Consider the following 14,680-nt stretch of genomic DNA (forward strand, 5'->3'; position numbering starts at 1 on the left):
TTTAAGGATTTTTCTTCGGAATGCATCCCTCGAAACGTCTGTAGCGGTTGAATGTCTTGATTACACCAATAAGTGCTGTGTTAGCCCCATAATTATTCAAACGAAGAGAACGTAGGAACTCACGATTTCTCAAACCACGTGGTCGTATGTTGAGTTGAATACCTTCCAAAAGTGCGGGACAATCAGTTCTGGATGAAAGTAAATCAGCTACGACAGAGGATCGTGCGGCGGTCCTGCGGGCTCGCAGCGTGTCAATGTCGATTAAGCGACAGCGGCTCTCGTAGCTGGGAAGTCGGAACGGGTCTTGCCAGCTCAGGTGTCGAAGAGCGAATCTCATAAAACGCCGTTGGATAGCCTCAATACGCTCGGAGCCGTTTTGATAATAAGGGCACCAGATAGCAGAGGCGTATTCAAGGATCGAACGAACCAAACTGCAATAAAGACTCTTCAAACAGTAAATATCTTTGAAGTCTTTCGCCATGCGGAACAGTAGACCTAGGCTTCTAGAAGCTTTATCGACGATGTAATTGGTGTGAATCTTGAAATCCATCCGTTTGTCAAGAATGACACCAAGATCTTTCACGTGCTCAACTCAAGCAATAGCCTCGTCGCCGAGAAAATACACTGCATTTGATGGAAGCCGCTTACGGGAAAAAGAAATTGCTGCGCATTTACTACGATTTAAGGGCAGACAATTGACATCGCACCAGGAGGCGAAGAGGTTGAACTGGTCCTGCAGGAACTTGGCATCGTCAGGGCCGGAGATGGGATAAAACAACTTCAGGTCGTCTACGTAAGCTAGTTTTGGTCCATCGAGGAGCAGCAACACGTCGTTGAAATAAATCAAGAATAGTATTGGTCCTAAATGGCTCCCTTGAGGCACTCCAGAGGTGGCGGAAAACTGGTTAGAGAAGGATGTAGAAGTAACGGAATACTCATTGAGAAATGAGTGCTTTCCCGGTTATGGAATATGAGAAGTAGAAAGTGATAAAAAGCTATCGCTAATGTAATGAGCGTCATTCGTCATTCGACACGAGTGTGTACGCGAGTCAGTCAGTCAGTCGGCGAGCAAGCGAGCCAGCCGAGTGGTGCGTGCGATTCCCGCGGCTGTAAGTGATTCGGTGGGCCACCAGTGCTAATTCCGGGCTTCAGAACTCCGGACAGGTCTGCACATTTGGCGACCGTGGCAGGTAATTTTTCAGAAACGAAACAGAAAAAGACGTGAAATTAGAAAAAAAGCGAACCGAAAATAAACAACAAATGCGATTCACGTTAAATTAATTCTCATCAAACGAGGTTGAAAACCAAACAGTTTATTATTTACTCATTGCAAAAAACGGGAAAAATGAGTAGTTAGATTACCTAACATTTCAAAACTTGTTTAAGAAAAGCAACACTGTTGGAAGATTTTCGAAAGCTATTTCGGTCAAAGTGGAAGAAAGGCAACGTGCCATTTGGGAATAATGCCGAAAAGAAGAAAATCACAATTCAGATTAATTTTCAATTCCGTTGAGAAGAGAGCTTGAAAAAAATAATAAATATGTTAAGTTAAGAGAGTCAGAAGGGCAGCTTTATTATGTGCACATCTTCAAGCGAGTTGAGAGGACAGCTTGAAATTGGAAGGCGTGTTGAGAGGACAGCCTGAACATATTGACGTTAGTTTCAAGCGAGTTGAGAGGACAGCTTGAAACTGAAAGGCGAGTTGAGAGTACAACCTGAGCGTTTTGGTAACAATTTCAAGCGAGTTGAGAGGACAGCTTGAAATTGGATGGCGAGTTGAGAGGACCGCCAGTGCATATTGACGAGAATTTAAGCGAGTTGAGAGGACAGCTTGAAACTGAAAGGCGAGTTAAGAGGACAGCCTAAATAAATCGATTAAAATTTCAAGCGAGTTGAGAAGACAGCTTGAAATTGGAAGGCGTGTTGAGAGGACAGCCTGAACATATTGACGTTAGTTTCAAGCGAGTTGAGAGGACAGCTTGAAACTGAAAGGCGAGTTGAGAGGACAGCCTGAGCGTTTTGGTGACAATTTCAAGCGAGTTGAGAGGACAGCTTGAAATTGGATGGCGAGTTGAGAGGACGGCCAGTGCATATTGACGGGAATTTCAAGCGAGTTGAGAGGACAGCTTGAAACAGAAAGGCGACTTGAGAGGACAGCCTGAATAAATCGATTAAAATTTCAAGCGTGTTGAAAGGACAGCTTGAAATTGGAAGGCGTTTTGAGAGGACAGCCTGAACAAATCGATAAAAATTTTAAGCGAGTTGAGATGACAGCTTAAAATTGAAAGCTGAGTTGAGAGAACAGCCTGAAGAAATCGATTGAAATGGAGAGAACAGCTTGGGATTTGAAACGCGAATTGAGAGGACAGTGATTAAGTATTGTCAGAAATTTTGAGCGTGTTACAAGAATAGGTAGAAATTAAAAGGCGAGTGGAGAGAGCAGCCTAAACGTATTGATAAAAACCAATTCAAGCGTGTTGAGAGGACAGCTTGAAATTGAAAGGCATGTTGAAAAGACAATTTAAGTATTGCATTTCATTGGAAACTAAGCGAGTTGGAAGGAAAGCTTGAGATAAGAACGAAGTTTAAAACATATTTATTGTACAGCTTGAAATTGAAAGACGAGGTTAGAAGATCTCTTGAAAAAAAGGAGTCAAGCTAACTGTTTGGTCGAACACAGTAGAGGGGATACACTGGGCTGCTTGCCTGAAATGTATGAAACAGTTCCTTTACTGATATTTGAATTGATCGATGAACACGTCTTGAGAACGGACCAATTGATGTTAGAAATTGCACCTTGCATCGAAAGTAAGATTTTCCGATAATTATCTTGCAAAGTGAGTAAGAAATTACCTTAAACTATCGTATTGCGACCTAAATAGCATTAAAAAGTCTGTCAATAGAGTAACAAATGATGTCAGGTCTTTCGTTGGTTTTTTTACCTCTCATTCAGATTTTTCAATGTGAATCTGTTTAATGTTTGAGAGAGTTCTCTAAAGAAATTGCGAGAGTGTTGAGATAAGATAACCTATTGCGCATTATCACTCTAAATGCAGCTCAACATTCAAATACCTTGCTTACATACACTCTATCAATTCCTTGAGTTTGCGGTCTTGAAAAAAATTTGAGAAAAACCATTTAAAATGTATGAGATAGAATTTTTTTTTCAATATTTTCAATCATATTTTGTTTGGGATAGGAGGGGGATGTGTGAATGGATAAAACCGACACTTCGTCATTCGACACGAGTGTGTAAGCGAGTCAGTGAGTCAGTCGGCGAGCAAGCGAGCCAACCGAGTAGTGCGTGCGATTCCCGCGGCTGTAAGTGATTCGGTGGGCCACCAGTGCTAATTCCGGGCTTCAGAGCTCCAGACAGGTCTGCACAAATATGTACATGACCACTAAGATGTGACTTCGTCTTTTTCTAAGAGGTGTTCTCATTCGAAGTGATCGCGATAGTTTTTTCTTTATCGTTATGTTGCTGATTTGGATTTGAGAATCGGTTTTCTTAGCAGGGCTTGTTCCTATCTTTTCCTATTTTCCCTGAATTTTAATTTGGCAAACGACAGTTGGGTTGGCAAGATTGAAGAAGTAATTGAGCCACTATTTGAAACCCGCCGTGGGAGGGAGTCAGTGACCTTGTGTCAGCAGCCTTCCATTTTGGGAGTGGCGCCTTTAAGTTGTTGACATTGTTGGAACAACTACTTCCGTTACAATTTTAGTATACCGGATCAGAATCACTGACGGATCCCGAAAAATGTATTTTAGTCTAAACCTAACAAGATCCAAATGTTTCAAGACCTCCCAGTAAAACTAAAATAGGAGATTATCGTGTTTTCTATCGATAAACTTTTCGCAGTACAGTGGTTTGTGAATAAACAGAACTACAGATTTTGGTTGCCAGAAAGATCACAAACCTGTGCAGACGTACTGAAGACCGCCAGGCGACATTTGGGCCGAAATCACCAGTAATACCCATACTTCCCTAGAAAAGACCAATCGAACGCCCTGAAGAAGTTAAGATCAATCAATTTACGAATCGGGAATAGTTCTACGGCATGTCGTCGAACCGTGGACACATCCACAATTTGGTTTCAGCAAGACTTTGCACTGGCTCATAATAAGAACCAACCCCAATCTTTGATTGCAAAAAATACAAATGTCGTAACCAGGGCCGTCTTCCATGTCCATGTCGTCGGTATCTCCGAAAAGCTCCCTCTCGAACATCTTGCGGGACGCCATCGATTTCATCGGCTGGCTGGTCCTCGGCTGGTTGGTCCTCGGCTGGCTGGAACCCGGACGGCTGGGACCCGAATGGCTCGAAACCGGCTGTTTGCTGGACATCTTGCTGGAACACGGCTTGCTCGTTGAACTAGGTTTTTCCACCACTATATAATTTTACAACTGTTACAAGAATGACTTTCCTGGGCGTGCCCTGCTATGTTAAACGAAAGAGATGTCCGTGATAGTGACAATCCTACCAAGCGCATCGCGAAAACCACTTTTTTTGGAGGAATTTGATATGTGATTTCGAACTTTTCTCTAAATTAATCCTGATACAGAGTTTAATTTGTGTATTTAAAGTTTCCAAAGGAAAAGCTTGAACTATTAGGTTACTTAAGGGGGGGTAGGGTCTAACAATTTCAAAAAATCGATTTTTTTATTTTTTTATTTTCTTATTGTAAAACATTTCAAGAATGTTGTGTCAAATTTTCAAGTCAATTGAAGCAAAACTGTAGAAATTATAGGCCTTTATCTCCTCCTATCTAATACTGCAAGAAAGCAAGAGCAGAAACTTCAAACGCGTTTTTCTCGAAAGCACATTTTTAAAGTCCGTGGACATCGTCATTTGAAAACTACATATCCGATTCTTTTCAAATTTGGAACATATTTTCTACATATAAAATACCAGACCCCAACGTTTTTCATTTTTGATTTTTTTACTTTGGGGAGATTTTACAGGTGAAAAATGGCGGATTTTTAAGTGAAAAATCGTAGTTTTTACTTCAAACAGCCACAAAAATTTTATAAAAATATTTTTTAGTTAAATAAAAACGTTGGGGTCCAGAAAAACATCTATTAAAAATATTTTGCTCTGATTTTTTGACTGCAGATGATTCTGTGCTGAGATACAGTGTCCACCGCAAATCCTGTTTTCTAAAAGGCATCCTCGAAAATGCTCCGTCACCGGCTCATTTTTTAATATTTTTCTACGAAAAAAATAGTAAATGTTCTTTTAACAATGCTTTGTATAACGCAAAAAATTTGAATACATTTGTTTGAACGATAGCTCCAGAAAAAAATCGTGAAAATGGTGTTTTTTTATACCCGTTAGACCCTACCCCCCCCCCTTAAAAACCAAATTTAGCCTCAAATATCGAATGATACAGCAGATATAAGCCGAAACTTGTATCATTTTGATCGGATTTTCAATCCATTTATTCTTATTTTTCGTTTCTCATGACTGGTATGTACCACAACAAGAAGGGTTAATTCCGATCTCGGAGTGACCTGTGAGATGAGAACCTTATGACTGTCTAGAGTTTATTGAAGTCCGAAGTCTGCTTAACAAAACATGACGGTACTAAAGTTTTGAAGCGCCTTCTAGCTCAAGCCTGGGATAAAATACCTGCGGGCAAATAGAGCTCTGCGGGCTCTTTAAAATATTTGCCTTGAGCTTCTGCAGCGAGTGGCGTAGCTCAAGAACCTTAAGATCGAATTGTTCCAATGGATTTCGGAAATATGATGTTTCAAAGTAAATTTGATTAAACTTGAAAACAAGTTTTTGTTTTGATAAAATAATCTTTTAGGTCCAATGTAGCACTTCAATTGCCGGACCCTGTATAGTTTGAGACTCCTTTTTCTACATGGTAGCCCCCCTCAGGCGTATTTGGGATCAAATGTGATTAATATGTGAAAGTTTCCAAACATAGGCGTTGGCCTATGTTTCTTCAATTGTGCTTAGTCTCTTTCTTAAAAAAAAAAAAAAACAGCGAAATAATGTGAGAAAGGAAAAAAAGTTGATAGTTGAACGAGTTATTAAAGATTTTGAGTTATCCATCCTGTGGTAGTTAACATTCCAACTTAAAGGGATAAAAATCAAAGCAATCACTGTTAACAAAAAAATTAAAATTGTCAGTTAATATAGTCAGATTGAAGCTATCTTCAATAATTCTATCCGGAGATTACCAGATTACCATTGTGCAAACATGAGAAGAATCTGATTTTTTTTTTTGAGTAAGTAAGGAATATAATTTTTGACTCATCGCAAATGCAAAAAAGTGCAAGTTGAAAAAAATATTTTAAGTAAATCTCTAAGGAGGTTTAAAAAAATCCAAAGGGAAATTAACAGAAAAGCTCAAAGGAGTTACAAAATATCCCAAAAGGAATAAAACGAATCTCAAGTCACAAAGGAAATGTTGAAAAGCCTCAAAGGAGAGCTTTTATATATCTCAAGGGAGATAAAAAAAAACCAACTCAAAGGAGAGCACGAAAATATCTCAAAAAAGATTTTGAGAAAAGCCTCGAAAGAGAGCATTAAAATATCTCAAGGGAGATTCTAAAAAAGCCTCAAAGGAGAGCATTAAAATATCTCAAAGGAGATTGAAATTTAAGCCTCAAAGGAAAGCCTACAAGTAACTCAAAGGAGATTAAAACAAAAGCCTCAAAGGAGAGCAACAAAAAGTTAAAAATTTTACTAAACGAATTTTTTTTACTAGATTAAATTGTAGCAAAAATTATTTCAATAATCCTCACGTCTATGACAACTTGTTAGTTCTATGACAACTCGCTTACTACCAAGATGTGTTGTTTTTCCTTAACAACCATCATGTTTACATTGCGACCAAAGTATCATTTTTAAAATGATAAAATCAGCTTTCAAGCAAAAACTGGGGCTCGATTATGGAGCTCGAAACAATCGAGTTTCGTTCGATTCGACCGACTTTGGCATTACCGATTTTGAACGAGCTCGATTCGAATGGAACGTTTCGAGTTGATCTACTACCCGATTTACTCGAAATCTAGTAAGTTAAAATTTAGAACTTGAACGAGATACGTAAAACGATTCTAATTTGATTCGAGTTGAAACTCGAAACGAATATCTCGAATCGAATAGGATTCATACCCAGGTAACCACCAAGCATTAGTATAAGCAGTAAATCAGCATTATATCTGCATTTCCGCTGCTTGTTGTAGTATATGAGCATTTGAAATGCATAGTTGTTTTAAATTAGCATGTGATATTCTATTTAAAAGCTTTTAGTCAGTAAAAAGCTTTTTGAATGCACATTAACCATAAAATAGCGATTTCAATGCCTGAATAATGCAATGAAAGAATATTTCAAATCGCATTTTGGATGCTGATTTAAAACAGCTACGTATATTAAATGCTAACAGACTGCAAGAAGCAGTGGAAATGCAGATATAATGCTGATTTATTGAAGATGCTTATTTCTGGTTTATAGGTACCGTAAACCGTAGAGGGTTTTTTAAAACGGATTGTTGGGCGAATAATAATATGTGTCTTTATTTTAACCAAATGTTTTCATTATGATGTTTAACTTAAACAGTTTGCTGAGTTCTACCTAGGTGTTCAGATGGTTGTTCATTCATAATCGTATCATAATGTCTAGGTATAATCAAACAAAACAACTTATATACCAACGTACCTGATTTATACCCATTCCATCATATTTATAGATGGCATGTTTTTCTTTGTGTACAGATGTTTGTTTTGAATATTTGAAGAGTGATTAATATTGTGCATATAAGAAAAATGGATCGTTCAAAAAAGTGGGAAAATATCATCAAAATTGGTTCATACAATCGAAATTTTTTTTTTTTTTTATTTAAGGACCTTTTTTGACATTCAGGTCCACAATCGAAATTTGAAGCGATATAGTGAAATAGATGATTCATCGAACAGTGATCTTGCCAATCCTTCGGGCACACCAAACACTTTGTTGAATACACCGTCAACAAGTACTTATCCACTTCCAACATCATCTTCAACGCAAGATGCTCCAGAAGTAACACCTTTGGATACGTCCTCAATACCTCTATTGAATTACGATGACGATGCCTTAGATACGAAGGAGGACGCAGAACCTTCAGAAAGATCATTATTATCCTGACATTGAAACAAATGGCCACGATAGAATAATTGAAGTTGAGTCAGATCTTTCAACGTTTCTTCGTCAATGGAAATTAGAGTTCAAAATATCCCATTCCGCGCTGAAACCTCTTCTATCGCGTTTATCGCAATATGATCGCATGTTACCTACGGAGCCACGGCGTTTACTGGAAACCCCTCGAAAAACTGCCAAACTATAATTATTGTTTGTTATATGTGAAAGTAACTGTCCATAATTTTTCAGGAACCGTGAACTTCAATGCTTTTCATGGATATTTAAAATGCACCACCGTTGGAGAACGTTAAAAGGATTAAAATGTAAACACTTATCCAATAAAGAGTGCACCTAAGCGAACAGATGCCGGATTTCGTAGTAAAATCTACGATGGACATTATCAGACCTATAAGACTCGCGAGAATGGAAAAATAAAAAAGGTGTCACACTGTTTAAAGATGGACACAACCCAGGTAACCACCAAGCATTTAAAACAGCACGTAAGTAGCACTTTATACGCATATACGGCAGGTGGATTAAAGCTATTAAGCATGAAGTAAGCATTTATGTACCCCTGAAATATCATGTTCCTCAGGTCTTCTCTTATAGCTCAGCGGATAAAGGAATCGTCCGTTGATATTAATGTCGCTAGGATACAGGTTCGAATCCCGTTCCAGGAGGAGGAACATCAACTCCCAAGAGTTTTCTCCACACAAGGGTGGTATACAATGGTAAAAGGTCGAGTGAACAAAGAACGGGTGATATGCAGCAAAGAAAGAGAGGAGTGGGTCGGTAAAAAAGAACACGAGATAAAAATATCTGTGAGTGGTGATCACAGGATTTTTTTAAAGAAACGGCGAAACATTAAATCAGCATTTCAAATGCTTTTTAAATGCCAAGTTGGGAACATTTGTAGGGTTTAGCACTAAGGTAGCCGTATATTTTGCCAAAACCTGCATTTGAGTAGCATTCAGGGCTACATAAATGCTTATCTAATGCATAGTAGCTTTAATCCATCTGCCGTATATGCGTATATAGTGCTTCTTACGTGCTGTTTTAAATGCTTGGTGGTTACCTGAGTAATTTCACTTCTGTATTGTATATTTTGAAAATTTCATACATCATTCATCGTCAATAACCACCCAACTTTAATTAGATAATCAAGAATAATTTGAGAAATCTGACAACGATCATGAAGAACTCTGGTCCGTCGTTGAATAACATCGCGGAAAGAACGTGAGGATGAACTGCGTCATATGAAAATATCCGGAATCAGAGCTAAATACATTGACATTCTTTCTGCCTGAAATAATAGAAGATGGTCAAAACGGTCCTGAAACTGAAACAAACTGCAAGCCTTTTCCACGATGCTTTAAAATTAAAAAAAAAGGAACTAGGTTGAAATCCGAGATGAAGACGGAAACATTTTTATTCAAAACAAATTTCAATCTTATAAGCTGAGGTGGCTGCATGTGCAGCAATCAGTAAAGGTTTTTAAGATACATTCACTAACGTTTTGGTACCAAAACATTGCTTTTGAAGGGATTCATATAGATTTATTTGATTTTTAAAAGAAAGGGAGATGTGGTAGTTAGCATTCCAACTTCAAGGGATAAAAATCTAAGCAATCACTGTGAACAAAAAATGGAAATTGTCAGTTAATATAGTCTGATTTTCTAATAAACACAAGTCTCAGTTGAAACTACCTTGAATAATTCTATCTGGAGATTACCAGGTTACCACACCCACACAAACTTTAATAATTTGATATTTTGCAAGAAATTTTGTGAATCGTAGAAAAACTGGCAAAAGTGAATAACGACAGATGGCTGAAAAACGCTGTTTTCAGAAAAAGGTCAGCTTACAGTTACCGTAGTTTAGAATTAAACAACTGGAAAGGATGTCCAAGAGAAAGAATCATTTTCCAGACTCATAATTCAGCTCTGAATCCTATTGAACAACTCAGGAATATCTTTGCTAGATGTGTATAAAGTGATTATGAATACTATGAGCCTAGTTTGGGTCAATCGGTCATTCCATGAGCTGCAAACATGTGAAGATACGAAGGGAATTTGAAGATTTAGATTTTTTTAGTTGTCTTGGACAAAAAGTCTCAAACACTTTGGATTATCCGATTGACGCAATATCAAACCACATATTTTGATATCAGTCATTGTTCTAACCTGGTGACAGTTTTTAGTTTCTTAATCATTGATTCCGATGTTTCCTCTTCAAAATACAAAATAGGTTTAGAGGAACATCTATCCGAAAAATTTGTATTTTTCAGTTTACAATTTTTCAAGGAATTGCGATATTTTAAAATTTTAATTGAATAAAAATATGAATCTCTAACCCATTTAGCTTATTTGAGTCATAATGGCTCCATCGAATAGTTTATCCATCGGTTATAAAAAGTTTATAATAAACCTGAACAAACCCCAAATCATACGATCATGTTTAATCCATTATTCCCTGATACTTTTAGAGACACTCTCATGAATCATAAACTAACAACGAGATGTAGTGGTCACATAGGTATGTACCTACGTTGGTTTTGTAAATTTTATATTAAAACCAAGTTTAATTTAATATAAAATTTCAAAATCCTTTGCCCAGAAAAGTCTGTGTTCTACCCAGTATAAAAAAAAATATCACGATGGAAACTGTTACAATGCTGCTGGGTTTTTAATTTGCCGGTGGCTCCTCTTAATTTCTTGCATCTATCAGCAAACATGAAACGATGAGCTCTGCCATTTTACATGCATTCTATGGTGCGCTCGTTCTTTTTTTCCGCTCCGCCGTCATAAACTATCCACGACTAGGAGTTTTTTTTTCGAAGTTTCCCTACCCCGGAGACACTTTTTCAGTTAAAACGACTCGGTTGGTACCCAGATCACCCAGCAGGTGTATGAAGTTGAACCTGGAGTCATGTGAGGGAAAAAATGTAGTGGAAAAAAATCGCAACATGCAAATAAATGAACACATACGTGCATGAGATAGACTTTACTGGTTCCGCACAAGAGCAACGACACAAACGAACCAGAAAAGGCAAAGCCAAAGTCTGCCTTAGGATTCGCTACGCAGCAGCAGCAGCAGGAACACACAAGCTAGGAGATTTCCATTTCCTGGGATCTCCGGTCGGCCGACGGATGTATGAAATATGTAAGCATAGCTCTGGGTCTATGGAGCCACCATCATCATCATTGCTTAGCATTGCATTGCGTCAAAGTTCCGTGAGGGAGTGGAGGGATATTTGTGTTTGTTTAGCGCAGGTCACCTGTTGATAAACTAACTCTCAAAAGCCACCGAGCACGTTTTCTTTCCGCACGTTCAAATTGTTGTGAAACGACCGAGAGGACGACGACAAAACGCATCTCATTGCGAGTGAATGGAAGTCGACAGCTTAATGTGCCTGCATTCAAGGCGAGGCTTCTCCTCAATGCAATCTTAATCTCTGTCTTATCTGTTTGGAGATGATTTTCATTGATGTTCGGTATGGATGCAATCTCGGTGGAAGGGCCAGCGCAAATGAATTAATTTAGAAGAGAATTTCTTTGAAATTTATCGTAGAGCTTTCCTCACTCAACATAAATTTGATTTTAGAAGTTTTTTTAAAACGTTGATCATCCACTGTTTTAAGCTAGTGTTTTGCCTTTTCTCATTTGTTTAAAAATAAGAACTTCATAGCAGTATTAGAACTGAAATTCAAAATAAACAGACAAAATTAGTAATAATAATTATTATAAACCTAAGTGCATTTAGAAATGGGACAGCTACGAATGCGTGTATCTCAAAAACTATTCTTTTTATCTAAATAAATACTTTCTTTGAAGAAAACAAAGGTAATCTTATGATAATTCATGAAAAAATTTATCAGTTTTTGTTTGCAAAATGTCTACTTTATTCATGGTATCTCCCATTGGCCGGCGCACACTTTATTCAGTCATGATATTGATCAGTTTTTCCAACTCAAACTTCGTCTAATCTGTTTTTAGGTGGCCGCATCCCGCCGCAATTTCTGCTAGTTTTTTGTCCAGTACTTCTCTTTTTGAAGAAACTAAGGGCAATTTAGTGGATACAGCTGTTTCAAAATTAACAAAACTCGATTATTTTTGAGCCATTTGAAAGCGTATTCAATTTCAGCTGGAAAAATCTGTCAACTACGAAGTAAAACCATCATGAAATTGAACCTTAATAATAATCGGTTTGTATAGATCAGAGGTGAGCAACCTTTTCAAGCAACGGGCCAATTTTTAATTTGAAATTTTCCGGCGGGTCGCACTCAAATAAATTTTGCCCCTGGAGTTAGGCATCACAAGTAACATTTCTTCTAATATAAGTGTGGATTAATGAAAATGTGATTACTGGGGTTTGAAAAAATCAAAAAATATCTGCAAAGCGAAAAAAAAATCTTAATTTGCTTTGAAATAATGAAAGCTATATGAACGTATTTTTAATGATGTACGTTCTTGAGCTTAAGAGTTTCTCAAATAATAAGGAAATATCCCTATAAACCCAAATTGTTGAGAGGGAGTGAACAAAAATTACTTTTTAAAATTAGATAAGATAAAACTCTGATTTTTTTTTCCCTTTGATTCAGCTAGGTACAGGGCCATAAAATATACCATCTCCAGCTGCCAGTAAGCACAAAGAGCTATATTTGACAGGCACTTTACGCATATATTTTAAAAATTGTTCCGATTAACCCCGTTTTACAGTTTTGTTTTTTATGCAAGGCGAATAATAAATATCAGCCAGAATTGAGCAGGAAAATCAAAAAATTTTGATCAATTTTGTATAATTTAAATTTTTTAATTGCGAATGTATAATGTATAATTTAATTTTTTTTCGCGAATATTTAGAAAATTTTGAAGGTCTTTTCATGGTTCGTTAAAATCCATTTCCTTTTTGAACCGTTTTCCAGGAAAAATTCTGTTACGATAGGTAGGTACGTACTATTCGTCATCACTTCACTTCAAAAGTGTGTGAAGCTAAATCACAACGATAACTTGCCATAACTTGGTTGCCAGAATTTTTACAGCACGTATCCGGGCCGGATATAAAAAAAAAACAGGCAATATCCGGGCATTTGATTTCAAAATTTACGACCAAAAATCCGGGCAATATCCGAGAAAATTTGGTCGAAACCTAGAAATTATTCAACAAAAATTAAAAAAAAAAATTAAAATAAAATTTTTTCGTCAAAATTCATCGACAGGTTTTAAGTTAAAAACCTTCTATAAAATTTTTTATACATTTTTCTCAAAAATTGAGTTTTGTAGGCATTAATATTAAAAATTACAACACAATTTGTTTTTTTACTTGATTTTCCAAAATTTCATTTTTCAATGAAATCCGGGCAACCGAGCCAAGCCGGACTGTTCCCAAATTTTGTATCGAATATCCGGGCAAACCTGAATTAAACCGGGTAATCTGGATACCTTAACTATAACGAGAAAAGTATATTTTTAAGAAATCACTGTTTTCTCAGCGTTGGACTTTGAATTGTTATTGGAATTTATAGACTTAAAATGCGCATTTTCGAAAAGATATTCCACAATTTTTTTTTCTCAAAGGTTTGATTGTTTTTTCTACAAACGGGGAATAACTGCTTTTCATGACATTGTTGCATGTTGAACAAGCTTGTTGAAATCACATGAAAATTCATAATTTTAAAATGTTTTCAAGCCAACTTCGTCAAAACTCCAGTTAACATTCTTGATTCTAGGATTTTTTAACAGATTTCATGATTGTTTTAGTTTAATGAGTATACCATCGGGATAGGCTTTCAAAAGCTTATTCATGAAAATCGTAAGGCTTTGATAATGTGGATTGCTTATTTAAAAAAAAAAAAACTTCTCAATCTGACGATGTTTGGCGTGGTTTTTCGATAATTTTTTCTCTTTAAAAATAGCACGACAGATGATCGTCATAAACATTTTGGGTCAAATCACAAAGTGTTTGACATTGTCCTTGTTAAAAATTTAGAATTTTTTTTCGGAAACTTTGATACTGGCTTATGGCGATAAGAAATCTAAAACCGTTCACCCAGTGTTCGATAATGAACAAATTATTCCGTGATTATTGGAAGCCCCGCAGTGAGACGTGCTAACGGTCTTAGTTTCTCTTTTTCTCACGTCTCACTGCTACACCGTCTCTAGATTTAAGAGAGACCCAGAGCGCCGAAACTGGGAGGAAAACAAACGGCAAAATAAAGATCATAATTTTGCAACCACCGAACAGTTAACGTCGCGAATCTTTGCTCGATCCGAAACCCCAACATAGGGAAAAAAAGTTGTTCCCCCACGGTGGGAAAATTAAGTGCAGATAGTTTTTAGATCCCCTCAAAGTGATTTTAACTGGTTTTACAGTCCGCCAGTTCGAGGGTGAAGTGCATAAGTGCAATTATAAACATTTTTGGTCCTTCGAACCGGATTGACCAGTGCAAATTTGGACAGTTGAGTGGTGATATTGTGTCGCCTATTAATAGCAACGGACATTTTGTGCTGTTGGGTCGCACTAATTGTGATTGGTTGGCGGCATTTTGGACG

The 14,680-nt window shown here is 37.1% G+C and overlaps 1 protein-coding gene across 1 annotated transcript in view; it reads left to right on the forward strand.

The window, feature by feature from the left end:
• LOC129750708 (uncharacterized) overlaps nt 1-14,680 on the forward strand; it is a 284,287-nt gene that overhangs the window by 209,311 nt on the left and 60,296 nt on the right. The gene's annotated exons all lie outside the window — the stretch shown is intronic.

Source organism: Uranotaenia lowii, chromosome 3 (genome assembly GCF_029784155.1).
Source record: "Uranotaenia lowii strain MFRU-FL chromosome 3, ASM2978415v1, whole genome shotgun sequence".
NCBI classification, from domain to species: domain Eukaryota; kingdom Metazoa; phylum Arthropoda; class Insecta; order Diptera; family Culicidae; genus Uranotaenia; species Uranotaenia lowii.